Genomic DNA, 13,373 nt, shown 5'->3' with positions numbered 1-13,373 from the left:
CCACCTCAGTTGTCCATCTTTTTAGGTCTGATGTAAAGACGTCTTAAAAATATATATTAACTGCCCAAAATGTTATAATGCTCTAAACATCCAATTTAACCTAAAACAGGGGTCTTCAAACATTCTAAACAAAGGACCAGCTTATTGTCCTTTAGACTTTAGGGGGCCGGACTGTGGTCAGTGGTAGCTGAAAGTGCCCCAGTGTCATTGGGAGCAACAGTGCCTCCGGCGTGGGAGTAAGAAAATTACATAGCAGTAGTCAGCAGGAGGAGGAATAGTAAGTACCCCATCATTGATTTTAGTTGAAGGAATAGCACCCTATTCATGATATCTGCGGGAGGAACAGTGCCTCACCATTGGTGATAAATTGGAGGAATAGTGCCCCAATGTTGGTATCAGTGGGAGGAATTGTACCCCATCATTGGTGTCAATGGGGGAAAATGATGCCCCATTGTTGGTGTCAGTGGAAGTGGGAGGAAATAGGTGCCACTGTTGGTGTCAGTGGAAGGAATGGTGCTTCATTGTTGGACTCAGTGGAAGGAATGGTGCTTTGTTGTTGGTGTCAGTGGAAGGAATGGTGCTTCATTGTTGGTGTCAGTGGAAGGAATGGTGCTTCATTGTTGGTGTCAGTGGAAGGAATGGTGCTTCATTGTTGGTGTCAGTGGAAGGAATGGTGCTTCATTGTTGTCAGTGGAAGGAATGGTGCTTCATTGTTGATGTCAGTGGAAGGAATGGTGCTTCATTGTTGGAGTCAGTGGAAGGAATGGTGCTTCATTGTTGGTGTCAGTGGAAGGAATGGTGCTTCTTTGTTGGTGTCAGTGGAAGGAATGGTGCTTCTTTGTTGGCGTCAGTGGAAGGAATGGTGCTTCGTTGTTGGTGTCAGTGGAAGGAAAGGTGCTTCATTGTTGATGTCAGTGGAAGGAATGGTGCTTCATTGTTGATGTCAGTGGAAGGAATGGTGCTTCGTTGTTGGTGTCAGTGGAAGGAATGGTGCTTCATTGTTGGACTCAGTGGAAGGATTGGTGCGCTTCTTTGTTGGAGTCAGTGGAAGGAATGGTGCTTCATTGTTGGGGTCAGTGGAAGGAATGGTGCTTCATTGTTGGTGTCAGTGGAAGGAATGGTGCTTCATGGTTGGTGTCAGTGGAAGGAATGGTGCTTCATGGTTGGAGTCAGTGGAAGGAATGGTGCTTCTTTGTTGGAGTCAGTGGAAGGAATGGTGCTTCATTGTTGGAGTCAGTGGAAGGAATGGTGCTTCATTGTTGGTGTCAGTGGAAGGAATGGTGCTTCATTGTTGGTGTCAGTGGAAGGAATGATGCTTCATTGTTGGAGTCAGTGGAAGGAATGGTGCTTTGTTGTTGGAGTCAGTGGAAGGAATGGTGCTTCGTTGTTGGAGTCAGTGGAAGGAATGGTGCTTTGTTGTTGGAGTCAGTGGAAGGAATGGTGCTTCGTTGTTGGTGTCAGTGGAAGGAATGGTGCTTCGTTGTTGGTGTCAGTGGAAGGAATGGCGCTTCATTGTTGGAGTCAGTGGAAGGAATGGTGCTTTGTTGTTGGTGTCAGTGGAAGGAATGGTGCTTCGTTGTTGGTGTCAGTGGAAGGAATGGTGCTTCGTTGTTGGTGTCAGTGGAAGGAATGGTGCTTCATTGTTGGAGTCAGTGGAAGGAATGGTGCTTCATGGTTGGAGTCAGTGGAAGGAATGGTGCTTCTTTGTTGGACTCAGTGGAAGGAATGGTGCTTCATTGTTGGAGTCAGTGGAAGGAATGGTGCTTCATTGATGGACTCAGTGGAAGGTATGGTGCTTCGTTGTTGGTGTCAGTGGAAGGAATGGTGCTTCATGGTTGGAGTCAGTGGAAGGAATGGTGCTTCATTGTTGGTGTCAGTGGAAGGAATGGTGCTTCATTGTTGGTGTCAGTGGAAGGAATGGTGCTTCATTGTTGATGTCAGTGGAAGGAATGGTGCTTCATTGTTGGTGTCAGTGGAAGGAATGGTGCTTCATTGTTGGAGTCAGTGGAAGGAATGGTGCTTCATTGTTGGTGTCAGTGGAAGGAATGGTGCTTCATTGTTGGTGTCAGTGGAAGGAATGGTGCTTTATTGTTGGTGTCAGTGGAAGGAATGGTGCTTCATTGTTGGACTCAGTGGAAGGAATGATGCTTCATTGTTGATGTCAGTGGAAGGAATGGTGCTTCATTGTTGGTGTCAGTGGAAGGAATGGTGCTTTATTGTTGGTGTCAGTGGAAGGAATGGTGCTTCATTGTTGGACTCAGTGGAAGGAATGGTGCTTCATTGTTGGTGTCAGTGGAAGGAATGATGCTTCGTTGTTGGAGTCAGTGGAAGGAATGGTGCTTCATTGTTGATGTCAGTGGAAGGAATTGTGCTTCATTGTTGGTGTCAGTGGAAGGAATGGTGCTTCGTTGTTGGAGTCAGTGGAAGGAATGGTGCTTTGTTGTTGGAGTCAGTGGAAGGAATGGTGCTTCATTGTTGGTGTCAGTGGAAGGAATGGTGCTTCATTGTTGGTGTCAGTGGAAGGAATGGTGCTTCATGGTTGGTGTCAGTGGAAGGAATGGTGCTTCATGGTTGGAGTCAGTGGAAGGAATGGTGCTTCATGGTTGGAGTCAGTGGAAGGAATGGTGCTTCATTGTTGGAGTCAGTGGAAGGAATGGTGCTTCATTGTTGGCGTCAGTGGAAGGAATGGTGCTTCGTTGTTGAAGTCACTGGAAGTAATGGTGCTTCATTGTTGGAGTCAATGGAAGGAATGATGCTTCATTGTTGATGTCAGTGGAAGGAATGGTGCTTCATTGTTGGTGTCAGTGGAAGGAATGATGCTTCATTGTTGATGTCAGTGGAAGGAATGGTGCTTCATTGTTGGTGTCAGTGGAAGGAATGATGCTTCATTGTTGATGTCAGTGGAAGGAATGGTGCTTCATTGTTGGCGTCAGTGGAAGGAATGGTGCTTCGTTGTTGAAGTCACTGGAAGTAATGGTGCTTCATTGTTGGAGTCAATGGAAGGAATGGTGCTTCATTGTTGGTGTCAGTGGAAGGAATGATGCTTCGTTGTTGGAGTCAGTGGAAGAAATGGTGCTTCGTTGTTGGTGTCAGTGGACGGAATGGTGCTTCGTTGTTGGAGTCAGTGGAAGGAATGGTGCTTCTTTGTTGGAGTCAGTGGAAGGAATGGTGCTTCGTTGTTGGAGTCAGTGGAAGGAATGGTGCTTCATTGTTGGTGTCAGTGGAATGAATGGTGCTTCATTGTTGGTGTCACTGGAAGGAATGATGGTGCTTCATTGTTGGTGTCAGTGGAAGGAATGGTGCTTTGTTGTTGGATTAAGTGGAAGGAATGGTGCTTTGTTGTTGGATTCAGTGGGAGGAATGGTGCTATGTTGTTGGATTCAGTGGAAGGAATGGTGCTTCATTGTTGGTGTCAGTGGAAGGAATGGTGCTTCGTTGTTGAAGTCACTGGCAGTAATGTTGCTTCATTGTTGGAGTCAGTGGAAGGAATGGTGCTTCATTGTTGGAGTCAGTGGAAGGAATGGTGCTTCATTGTTGATGTCAGTGGAAGGAATGGTGCTTCATTGTTGATGTCAGTGGAAGGAATGGTGCTTCATTGTTGATGTCAGTGGAAGGAATGGTGCTTCATTGTTGATGTCAGTGGAAGGAATGGTGCTTCATTGTTGGCGTCAGTGGAAGGAATGGTGCTTCGTTGTTGAAGTCACTGGAAGTAATGGTGCTTCATTGTTGGTGTCAGTGGAAGGAATGATGCTTCGTTGTTGGAGTCAGTGGAAGGAATGGTGCTTCTTTGTTGGTGTCAGTGGAAGGAATGGTGCTTCGTTGTTGGAGTCAGTGGAAGGAATGGTGCTTCATTGTTGGAGTCAGTGGAAGGAATGGTGCTTCATTGTTGGAGTCAGTGGAAGGAATGGTGCTTCATTGTTGGTGTCAGTGGAATGAATGGTGCTTCATTGTTGGTGTCACTGGAAGGAATGATGGTGCTTCATTGTTGGTGTCAGTGGAAGGAATGGTGCTTCGTTGTTGGACACAGTGGAAGGAATGGTGCTTTGTTGTTGGATTAAGTGGAAGGAATGGTGCTTCGTTGTTGGATTCAGTGGGAGGAATGGTGCTATGTTGTTGGATTCAGTGGAAGGAATGGTGCTTCATTGTTGGTGTCAGTGGAAGGAATGGTGCTTCGTTGTTGAAGTCACTGGCAGTAATGTTGCTTCATTGTTGGAGTCAGTGGAAGGAATGGTGCTATGTTGTTGGATTCAGTGGAAGGAATGGTGCTTCATTGTTGGTGTCAGTGGAAGGAATGGTGCTTCATTGTTGATGTCAGTGGAAGGAATGGTGCTTCATTGTTGGAGTCAGTGGAAGGAATGGTGCTTCATTGTTGGAGTCAGTGGAAGGAATGGTGCTTCATTGTTGATGTCAGTGGAAGGAATGATGCTTCATTGTTGATGTCAGTGGAAGGAATGGTGCTTCATTGTTGATGTCAGTGGAAGGAATGGTGCTTCATTGTTGATGTCAGTGGAAGGAATAGTGCTTCGTTGTTGGAGTCAGTGGAAAGAATGGTGCTTCGTTGTTGGTGTCAGTGGAAGGAATGGTGCTTCGTTGTTGGAGTCAGTGGAAGGAATGGTGCTTCGTTGTTGGTGTCAGTGGAAGGAATGGTGCTTCGTTGTTGGTGTCAGTGGAAGGAATGGTGCTTCATTGTTGGTGTCAGTGGAAGGAATGGTGCTTCATTGTTGATGTCAGTGGAAGGAATGGTGCTTCATTGTTGATGTCAGGGGAAGGAATGGTGCTTCATTGTTGATGTCAGTGGAAGGAATGGTGCTTCATTGTTGGTGTCAGTGGAAGGAATTGTGCTTCATTGTTGATGTCAGTGGAAGGAATGGTGCTTCGTTGTTGGATTCAGTGGAAGGAATGGTGCTTCGTTGTTAGATTCAGTGGAAGGAATGGTGCTTCATTGTTGATGTCAGTGGAAGGAATGGTGCTTCGTTGTTGGTGTCAGTGGAAGGAATGGTGCTTCGTTGTTGGATTCAGTGGAAGGAATGGTGCTTCGTTGTTAGATTCAGTGGAAGGAATGGTGCTTCGTTGTTGGAGTCAGTGGAAGGAATGGTGCTTCATTGTTGATGTCAGTGGAAGGAATGGTGCTTCGTTGTTGAAGTCACTGGAAGTAATGGTGCTTCATTGTTGGAGTCAGTGGAAGGAATGGTGCTTCATTGTTGGAGTCAGTGGAAGGAATGGTGCTTCATGGTTGGAGTCAGTGGAAGGAATGGTGCTTCATTGTTGGAGTCAGTGGAAGGAATGGTGCTTCATGGTTGGAGTCAGTGGAAGGAATGGTGCTTCATTGTTGGAGTCAGTGGAAGGAATGGTGCTTCATTGTTGGTGTCAGTGGAAGGAATGGTGCTTCATGGTTGGTGTCAGTGGAAGGAATGGTGCTTCATGGTTGGAGTCAGTGGAAGGAATGGTGCTTCATTGTTGGAGTCAGTGGAAGGAATGGTGCTTCATTGTTGATGTCAGTGGAAGGAATGGTGCTTCATTGTTGATGTCAGTGGAAGGAATAGTGCTTCGTTGTTGGTGTCAGTGGAAGGAATGGTGCTTCATTGTTGATGTCAGTGGAAGGAATGGTGCTTCATTGTTGGCGTCAGTGGAAGGAATGGTGCTTCGTTGTTGAAGTCACTGGAAGTAATGGTGCTTCATTGTTGGAGTCAGTGGAAGGAATGGTGCTTCATTGTTGGAGTCAGTGGAAGGAATGGTGCTTCATGGTTGGAGTCAGTGGAAGGAATGGTGCTTCATTGTTGGAGTCAGTGGAAGGAATGGTGCTTCATGGTTGGAGTCAGTGGAAGGAATGGTGCTTCATTGTTGGAGTCAGTGGAAGGAATGGTGCTTCATTGTTGGTGTCAGTGGAAGGAATGGTGCTTCATGGTTGGTGTCAGTGGAAGGAATGGTGCTTCATGGTTGGAGTCAGTGGAAGGAATGGTGCTTCATTGTTGGAGTCAGTGGAAGGAATGGTGCTTCATTGTTGATGTCAGTGGAAGGAATGGTGCTTCATTGTTGATGTCAGTGGAAGGAATAGTGCTTCGTTGTTGGTGTCAGTGGAAGGAATGGTGCTTCATTGTTGATGTCAGTGGAAGGAATGGTGCTTCATTGTTGGAGTCAGTGGAAGGAATGGTGCTTCATTGTTGATGTCAGTGGAAGGAATGGTGCTTCATTGTTGGTGTCAGTGGAAGGAATGGTGCTTCATTGTTGGTGTCAGTGGAAGGAATGGTGCTTCGTTGTTGGAGTCAGTGGAAAGAATGGTGCTTCGTTGTTGGAGTCAGTGGAAAGAATGGTGCTTCGTTGTTGGAGTCAGTGGAAAGAATGGTGCTTCATTGTTGGTGTCAGTGGAAGGAATGGTGCTTCATTGTTGGTGTCAGTGGAAGGAATGGTGCTTCATTGTTGGTGTCAGTGGAAGGAATGGTGCTTCGTTGTTGGTGTCAGTGGAAGGAATGGTGCTTCGTTGTTGGTGTCAGTGGAAGGAATGGTGCTTCATTGTTGGTGTCAGTGGAAGGAATGGTGCTTCATTGTTGGTGTCAGTGGAAGGAATGGTGCTTCATTGTTGATGTCAGTGGAAGGAATGGTGCTTCATTGTTGATGTCAGTGGAAGGAATGGTGCTTCATTGTTGATGTCAGTGGAAGGAATGGTGCTTCATTGTTGATGTCAGTGGAAGGAATGGTGCTTCGTTGTTGGAGTCAGTGGAAGGAATGGTGCTTCGTTGTTGGAGTCAGTGGAAGGAATGGTGCTTCATTGTTGGTGTCAGTGGAAGGAATGGTGCTTCATTGTTGGTGTCAGTGGAAGGAATGGTGCTTCGTTGTTGGTGTCAGTGGAAGGAATGGTGCTTCATTGTTGGTGTCAGTGGAAGGAATGGTGATTCATTGTTGGTGTCAGTGGAAGGAATGGTGATTCATTGTTGGAGTCAGTGGAAGGAATGATGCTTCATTGTTGTCAGTAGGAGTCAGTAGGAGAATTACGGTAGTGCCTTGCATCATTGGGAGTGCCAGATAAAGCCAAGCAAAGGGAAGCATTTGGCCCAGGGGCCACAGTTTGGAGACCACAGACCTAAATGATTGCAGTTATTGTTTTGACACAAACGACTACAAAGAAAAATTAGTACAAGAACTTTTTGTAGTTGAATAAATATAGGTGGACAACCCTTAACCACAAAGGGCAAGTGGATTGAATCCTTGAAGCTCTCGCTTGACGCTTAAAGGAGAAGCTTGGGGTTACTAAAAAAAAAAGACGGAGAACTGAGTGATCACATGACCTCTGATCACTCAGTCCCAGAGAACTGAGCGATCACATGACCTCTGATCACTCAGTCCCAGAGAACCGAGCGATCACATGACCTCTGATCACTCAGTCCCAGAGAACTGAGCGATCACATGGCCTCTGACCACTCAGCAGAGAACGGTGACTGTCAGACTCAGACTCACTGGAGCACCGGGCTGCATCTGCATGGCAATCTGGCTACCCAATTGTTGCCCCTTTATTACAGACTGAGCACGTCACCCAGCCGCAGTCACTGTGCTACCATATTACCATGTTTTATCTGCAGCTGAAAGTCCTTTAATATCAATTTGGATAAGTGTATCTGAGTAGCAGTAGCAGCAGTATGTAATTGTTGTTTACACACAGGACGGTTCCCGGCGTGGCCCCTGCCTCATGGAGATGCGGTAATTCCATCAGGAACAGGCCAGGATTTCTTTTACCCTCGGGGCCATGACATCAGCAGCAGATACCAGAAAACTGAATTAACTGACTGCAGGCTGAGCCACTCTGGATACTGTCATACCGCCGCACAGCGATCGTCTGCTACTCTCCATCACTGAGCACGGCGACGGGAGCAGGACGGGGCCCCGCAAACGTACAAGAGCAGGGAAATATATTCAATGTAATAAACGTATATTTATTTTACTAATTTTATCCAACACTCCGATGTCCCCCCCACAGTCACACACTTATTATTATTATACATTTATATAGCTCTGACATATACCGCAGTGCTGTACAGAGAACACTGAGCCACTCACATCAGTCTCTGTACAGAGGAGCTTACACTCTAATGTCCCCTCCCCCCACAGTCACATCAGTCTCAGTACAGAGGAGCTTACACTCTAATGTCCCCTCCCCCCACAGTCACATCAGTCTCAGTACAGAGGAGCTTACACTCTAATGTCCCCTCCCCCCCACATCACATCAGTCTCTGTACAGAGGAGCTTACACTCTAATGTCCCCTCCCCCACAGTCACATCAGTCTCTGTACAGAGGAGCTTACACTCTAATGTCCCCCCCACAGTCACATCAGTCTCTGTACAGAGGAGCTTACACTCTAATGTCCCCTCCCCCCCACAGTCACATCAGTCTCTGTACAGAGGAACTTACACTCTAATGTCCCCTCCCCCACAGTCACATCAGTCTGTGTACCAGAGGAGCTTACACTCTAATGTCCCCCCCCCCCACAGTCACATCAGTCTCTGTACAGAGGAGCTTACACTCTAATGTCCCCCCCCCCCCCCCCAGTCACATTAGTCTCTGTACAGAGGAGCTTACACTCTAATGTCCCCTCCCCCCCACAGTCACATCAGTCTCTGTACAGAGGAGCTTACACTCTAATGTCCCCCCCCCCCACAGTCACATCAGTCTCTGTACAGAGGAGCTTACACTCTAATGTCCCCTCCCCCCCACAGTCACATCAGTCTCTGTACAGAGGAGCTTACACTCTAATGTCCCCTCCCCCCACAGTCATATCAGTCTCTGTACAGAGGAGCTTACACTCTAATGTCCCCCCCCCCCACAGTCACATCAGTCTCTGTACAGAGGAGCCTACACTCTAATGTCCCCTCCCCCCACAGTCACATTAGTCTCTGTACAGAGGAGCTTACACTCTAATGTCCCCTCCCCCCCACAGTCACATCAGTCTCTGTACAGAGGAGCTTACACTCTAATGTCCCCCCCCCCCCCACAGTCACATCAGTCTCTGTACAGAGGAGCTTACACTCTAATGTCCCCCCCACAGTCACACACTATTATTACCTTACATTTGTATAGCTCTCACATAAAATGTATATATAAGGGGCTAGATTCAGAGAGAGTTACGCCGGCGTATCAGTAGATACGCCGTCGTAAATTTAAGCGTATTCTGGAAACCAGATACGCTTAAATTAGGCTAAGATACGAGCGGCGCAAGTCTCTTACGCCGGCGTATCTTAGTTGCATATTTACGCTGGCCGCTAGGTGGCGCTTTCCGTAGATTTCAGCGTAGAATATGCAAATGAGCTGGATACGCCGATTCAGAAATGTACGTGCGCCCGGCGCATTTTTTTACGTTAGGCTTTTTCCGGCGTAAGGTTGCTCCTGCTGATATGAGGCGTACGCAATGTTAAGTATGGCCGTCGTTCCCGCGTCGAATTTTGAAAATTTTACGTTGTTTGCGTAAGTCGTCCGTGAATGGGGCTGGACGTAATTTACGTTCACGTCGAAACCAATACGTCCTTGCGGCGTACTTTGGAGCAATGCACACTGGGATATGTACACGGACGGCACATGCGCCGTTCGTAAAAAACGTCAATCACGTCGGGTCACCAGCCATTTACATAAAACACGCCCCCCTCATCCTCATTTGAATTAGGCGCGCTTACGCCGGCCCCATTTATGCTACGCCGCCGTAACTTAGGAGGCAAGTGCTTTATTAATACAGCACTTGCCTCTCTTATTTACGGCGGCAAAGCGTAAATAGGATACGCTACGCCGCCGTAATAATGTGCCCGGCTACCTTAGGCTGCATATTTACGCTGGCCGCTAGGTGGCGCTTCCGTATAGTTAAGCGCGGAATGTGCTAATTAGGTATTTACGCCGATTCAGAAACGTACGTCCGGACGGCGCATTTTTTTACGTCGTTTGTGTTAGGCTTTTTCCGGCGTAAAGTTACCCCTACTATATGAGGCGTAGCTAATGTTAAGTATGGACGTCGTTCCCGCGCCGAGTTTTGAAAATTTTACGTCGTTTGTGCAAGTCGTTCGCGAATAGGGCTTTGCGTAAGTTACTTTCACGTCTAAACCAATGAGGCTTTGTGGCGTAATTTGGAGGATGCGCACTGGGATTCTTTCACGAACGGCGCATTCGCCGTTCACAAAAATCGCAAAATACGCGGGGTCATCTTAAATTTAGATAAAACACGCCCACAACATCCCCATTTGAATTAGGCGGGCTTACGCCGCCACACATACGTTACGCCGCCGTAACTAAGGGTGCAAGTTCTTTCTGCATACGGAACTTGCGCCCAAAGTTACGGCGGCGTACCGTATCTGACATACGCTACGCCGCGCCGGCAGATACTGCAATGTATCTGAATCCGGCCCACACTATTATATATATCGCCGACATATTCCACAGTGTTGTACACAGCAGGTTTATCCAATGCCCATACCGTCACAGTGTAGGTGTAGGCTTAGATGTTTTATAAGTAGACCCTTTAGTGAAGGTCCTTCCTCAAACCCAGAGAGACGTCAGAGGAGGTGGTGGGGTGCCAAGGACAGGGTTCGCCCAGAACGGGTTAACAGTCACAGATGTGCCATGCAGTCCTGGCACCGCGAGCCAAAGAAATACCCGCATGTAACTTAAACCTCTGAATCAATTTGCTGTCTATGAAATGCCCATTAATTGGGTGCCCTGTGCATTAGGAGCTCTCCGACATTAACCGAGAATTAATTCTGCGGACATCTACCACTTGGATAAATCAGATTTCGGTTATGAGCGGTGGCTGCGTTGGGAGGCGTCCAATCCCACCGTGCGGAGAGAAGGTAGAAAGGCATCCATTCTGGGAGGAGAGGCTTCATTTCTACACAGCAGACCTTTGTAATGTGCGGCCGAAAACTCGGAGAAGTTCCTGCAGGTTTCAAAAAGACTAACAACTCCGTCTTCATAGGACCCAGCAGTTCCCTCATCATAAGGCCAACGGCTCCATAAGAGGGCCAACAGCGCCTTCTTTATGGGGGGCAAGCAGCTCTTTCTTCATGTGGGCCGGCAGCTCCTTCTTCATTAGGGCCAACAGCGCCTTCTTCATGGGGGCCAACAGCGCCTTCTTCATGGGGGCCAACAGCTCCTTCTTCATTAGGGCCAACAGCGCCTTTTTCAGGGAGGCCGGCAGCTCCTTCTTCATGGGGGGCCAGCAGCTCTTTCTTCATTAGGGCCGGCAGCTCCTTCTTCATGGGGGGCCAACAGCGCCTTCTTCATGGGGGGACAACAGCGCCTTCTTCATGGGGGCTGGCAGCTCATTTTTCATGAGGGTCAGCAGCTCCTTCTTCATTAGCGCCGGCAGCTCCTTCTTCATGGGGGGCCAGCAGCTCTTTCTTCATGGGGGCCAGCAGCTCTTTCTTCATTAGGGCCAACAGCGCCTTCTTCATGGGGGCCGGCAGCTCCTCCTTCACGGGGGCCGGCAGCTCCTTCTTCACGGGGGCCAGCAGCCCCTTCTTCATGGGGGCCGGCAGCCCCTTCTTCATGGGGGCTGGCAGCCCCTTCTTCATGGGGGCTGGCAGCCCCTTCTTCATGGGAGCCGGCAGCTCCTCCTTCATGGGGGCCGGCAGCTCCTTCTTCATGGGGGCCGGCAGCTCCTTCTTCATGGGGGCCGGCAGCTCCTCCTTCATCGTGGCCGGCAGCTCCTCCTTCATGGGGGCCGGCAGCTCCTTCTCCATGGGGATCAGCAGCTCCTTCTTCATAGTGCCAGCAGTTCCCTCGTCATAGTGGCAAGAGCAAATTCATCATAGCATCGTGGCCGGCAGCTCCTCCTTCATGGGGCCAGTGGCTCCTTCTTCATGGGGCCAGTGGCTCCTTCTTCATGGGGACGGTGGCTCCTTCTTCATGGGGACGGTGGCTCCTTCTTCATGGGGCCAGTGGCTTCTTCTTCATGGGGCCGGTGGCTCCTTCTTCATGGGGACGGTGGCTCCTTCTTCATGGGGACGGTGGCTCCTTCTTCATGGGGACAGTGGCTTCTTCTTCATGGGGACAGTGGCTTCTTCTTCATGGGGACAGTGGCTCCTTCTTCATGGGGACAGTGGCTTCTTCTTCATGGGGACAGTGGCTTCTTCTTCATGGGGCCAGTAGCTCCTTCTTCATGGGGCCGGTGGCTCCTTCATGGGGCCGGTGGCTTCTTCTTCATGGGGCCGGTGGCTTCTTCTTCATGGGGCCGGTGGCTCCTTCTTCATGGGGACAGTGGCTCCTTCTTCATGGGGTCAGTGGCTTCTTCTTCATGGGGCCAGTAGCTCCTTCTTCATGGGGACAGTTGCTCCTTCTTCATGGGGCCAGTGGCTCCTTCTTCATGGGGTCAGTGGCTCCTTTTTCATGGGGCCAGTGGCTCCTTCTTCATGGAGCCAGTGGCTCCTTCTTAATGTTTATGGGGCCAATGGCTCCTTCTTTATGGGGGCTAGCAGCTTCTTTCTATCATTTTGCAGATATTCATGATTAAAAAATATGAAACTCTACATATTCATTTTACATGCGCCTTTTTCATTGGGGCCGGCAGTTCCTTCTTCATGGGGCCCAGCAGCGCCTTCTTCATGGGGGCCGGCAGCTCTTTCCTCAATGGGGTTGGCAGCTCCTCCTTTATGGGGGCCGGCAGCTCCTTCTTGATAGGGTCCAGCAGCGCCTTTTTCATGGGGGCCGGCAGTTCCTTCTTCATGGGGCCCGGCAGCGCCTTTTTCATGGGGGCCGGCAGTTCCTTCTTCATGGGGCCCGGCAGCGCCATTTTTCATGGGGGCTGGAAGCTCCTTCTTCATGGGGGGCCGGCAGCTCCTTCTTCATGGGGGGCCGGCAGCTCCTTCTTCATGGGGGCCGGCAGCTCCTTCTTCATGGGGGCCGACAGCTCCTTCTTCATGGGGGCCGACAGCTCCTTCTTCATGGGGGCCGACAGCTCCTTCTTCATGGAGGCCAGCAGCTCCTTCTTCATTAGGGCCAACAGCTCCTTCTTCATGGGGGCCAACAGCTTCTTCTTCATGGGGGCCGACAGCTCCTTCTTCATGGGGGCCGGCAGCTCCTTCTTCATTAGGGCTGGCAGCTCCTTCTTCATTAGGGCTGGCAGCTCCTCCTTCATGGGGGCCGGCAGTTCCTCCTTCATGGGGGCCGGCAGTTCCTCCTTCATGGGGGCCGGCAGTGCCTTTTTCATGGGGGCCGGCAGTTCCTTCTTTATGGGGCCCAGCAGCGCCTTTTTCATGGGGGCCGGCAGTTCCTTCTTCATGGGGCCCGGCAGCGCCTTTTTCATGGGGGCCGGCAGTTCCTTCTTCATGGGGCCCGGCAGCGCCATTTTTCATGGGGGCTGGAAGCTCCTTCTTCATTGGGGCCGGCAGCTCCTTCTTAACAGGGG

At 49.6% G+C, this 13,373-nt stretch overlaps 1 protein-coding gene across 1 annotated transcript in view; it reads right to left on the bottom strand.

Moving 5' to 3' along the window:
• Nucleotides 1–13,373, bottom strand: part of CLPB (caseinolytic mitochondrial matrix peptidase chaperone subunit B) — a gene marked incomplete at its 5' end in the record, with an annotated part of 119,828 nt that overhangs the window by 15,925 nt on the left and 90,530 nt on the right. The window lies entirely within an intron of this gene.

Source organism: Rana temporaria (genome assembly GCF_905171775.1).
Source record: "Rana temporaria chromosome 2 unlocalized genomic scaffold, aRanTem1.1 chr2aa, whole genome shotgun sequence".
Lineage (NCBI taxonomy): Eukaryota > Metazoa > Chordata > Amphibia > Anura > Ranidae > Rana > Rana temporaria.
This window is presented reverse-complemented; position numbering and strand designations above follow the sequence as displayed.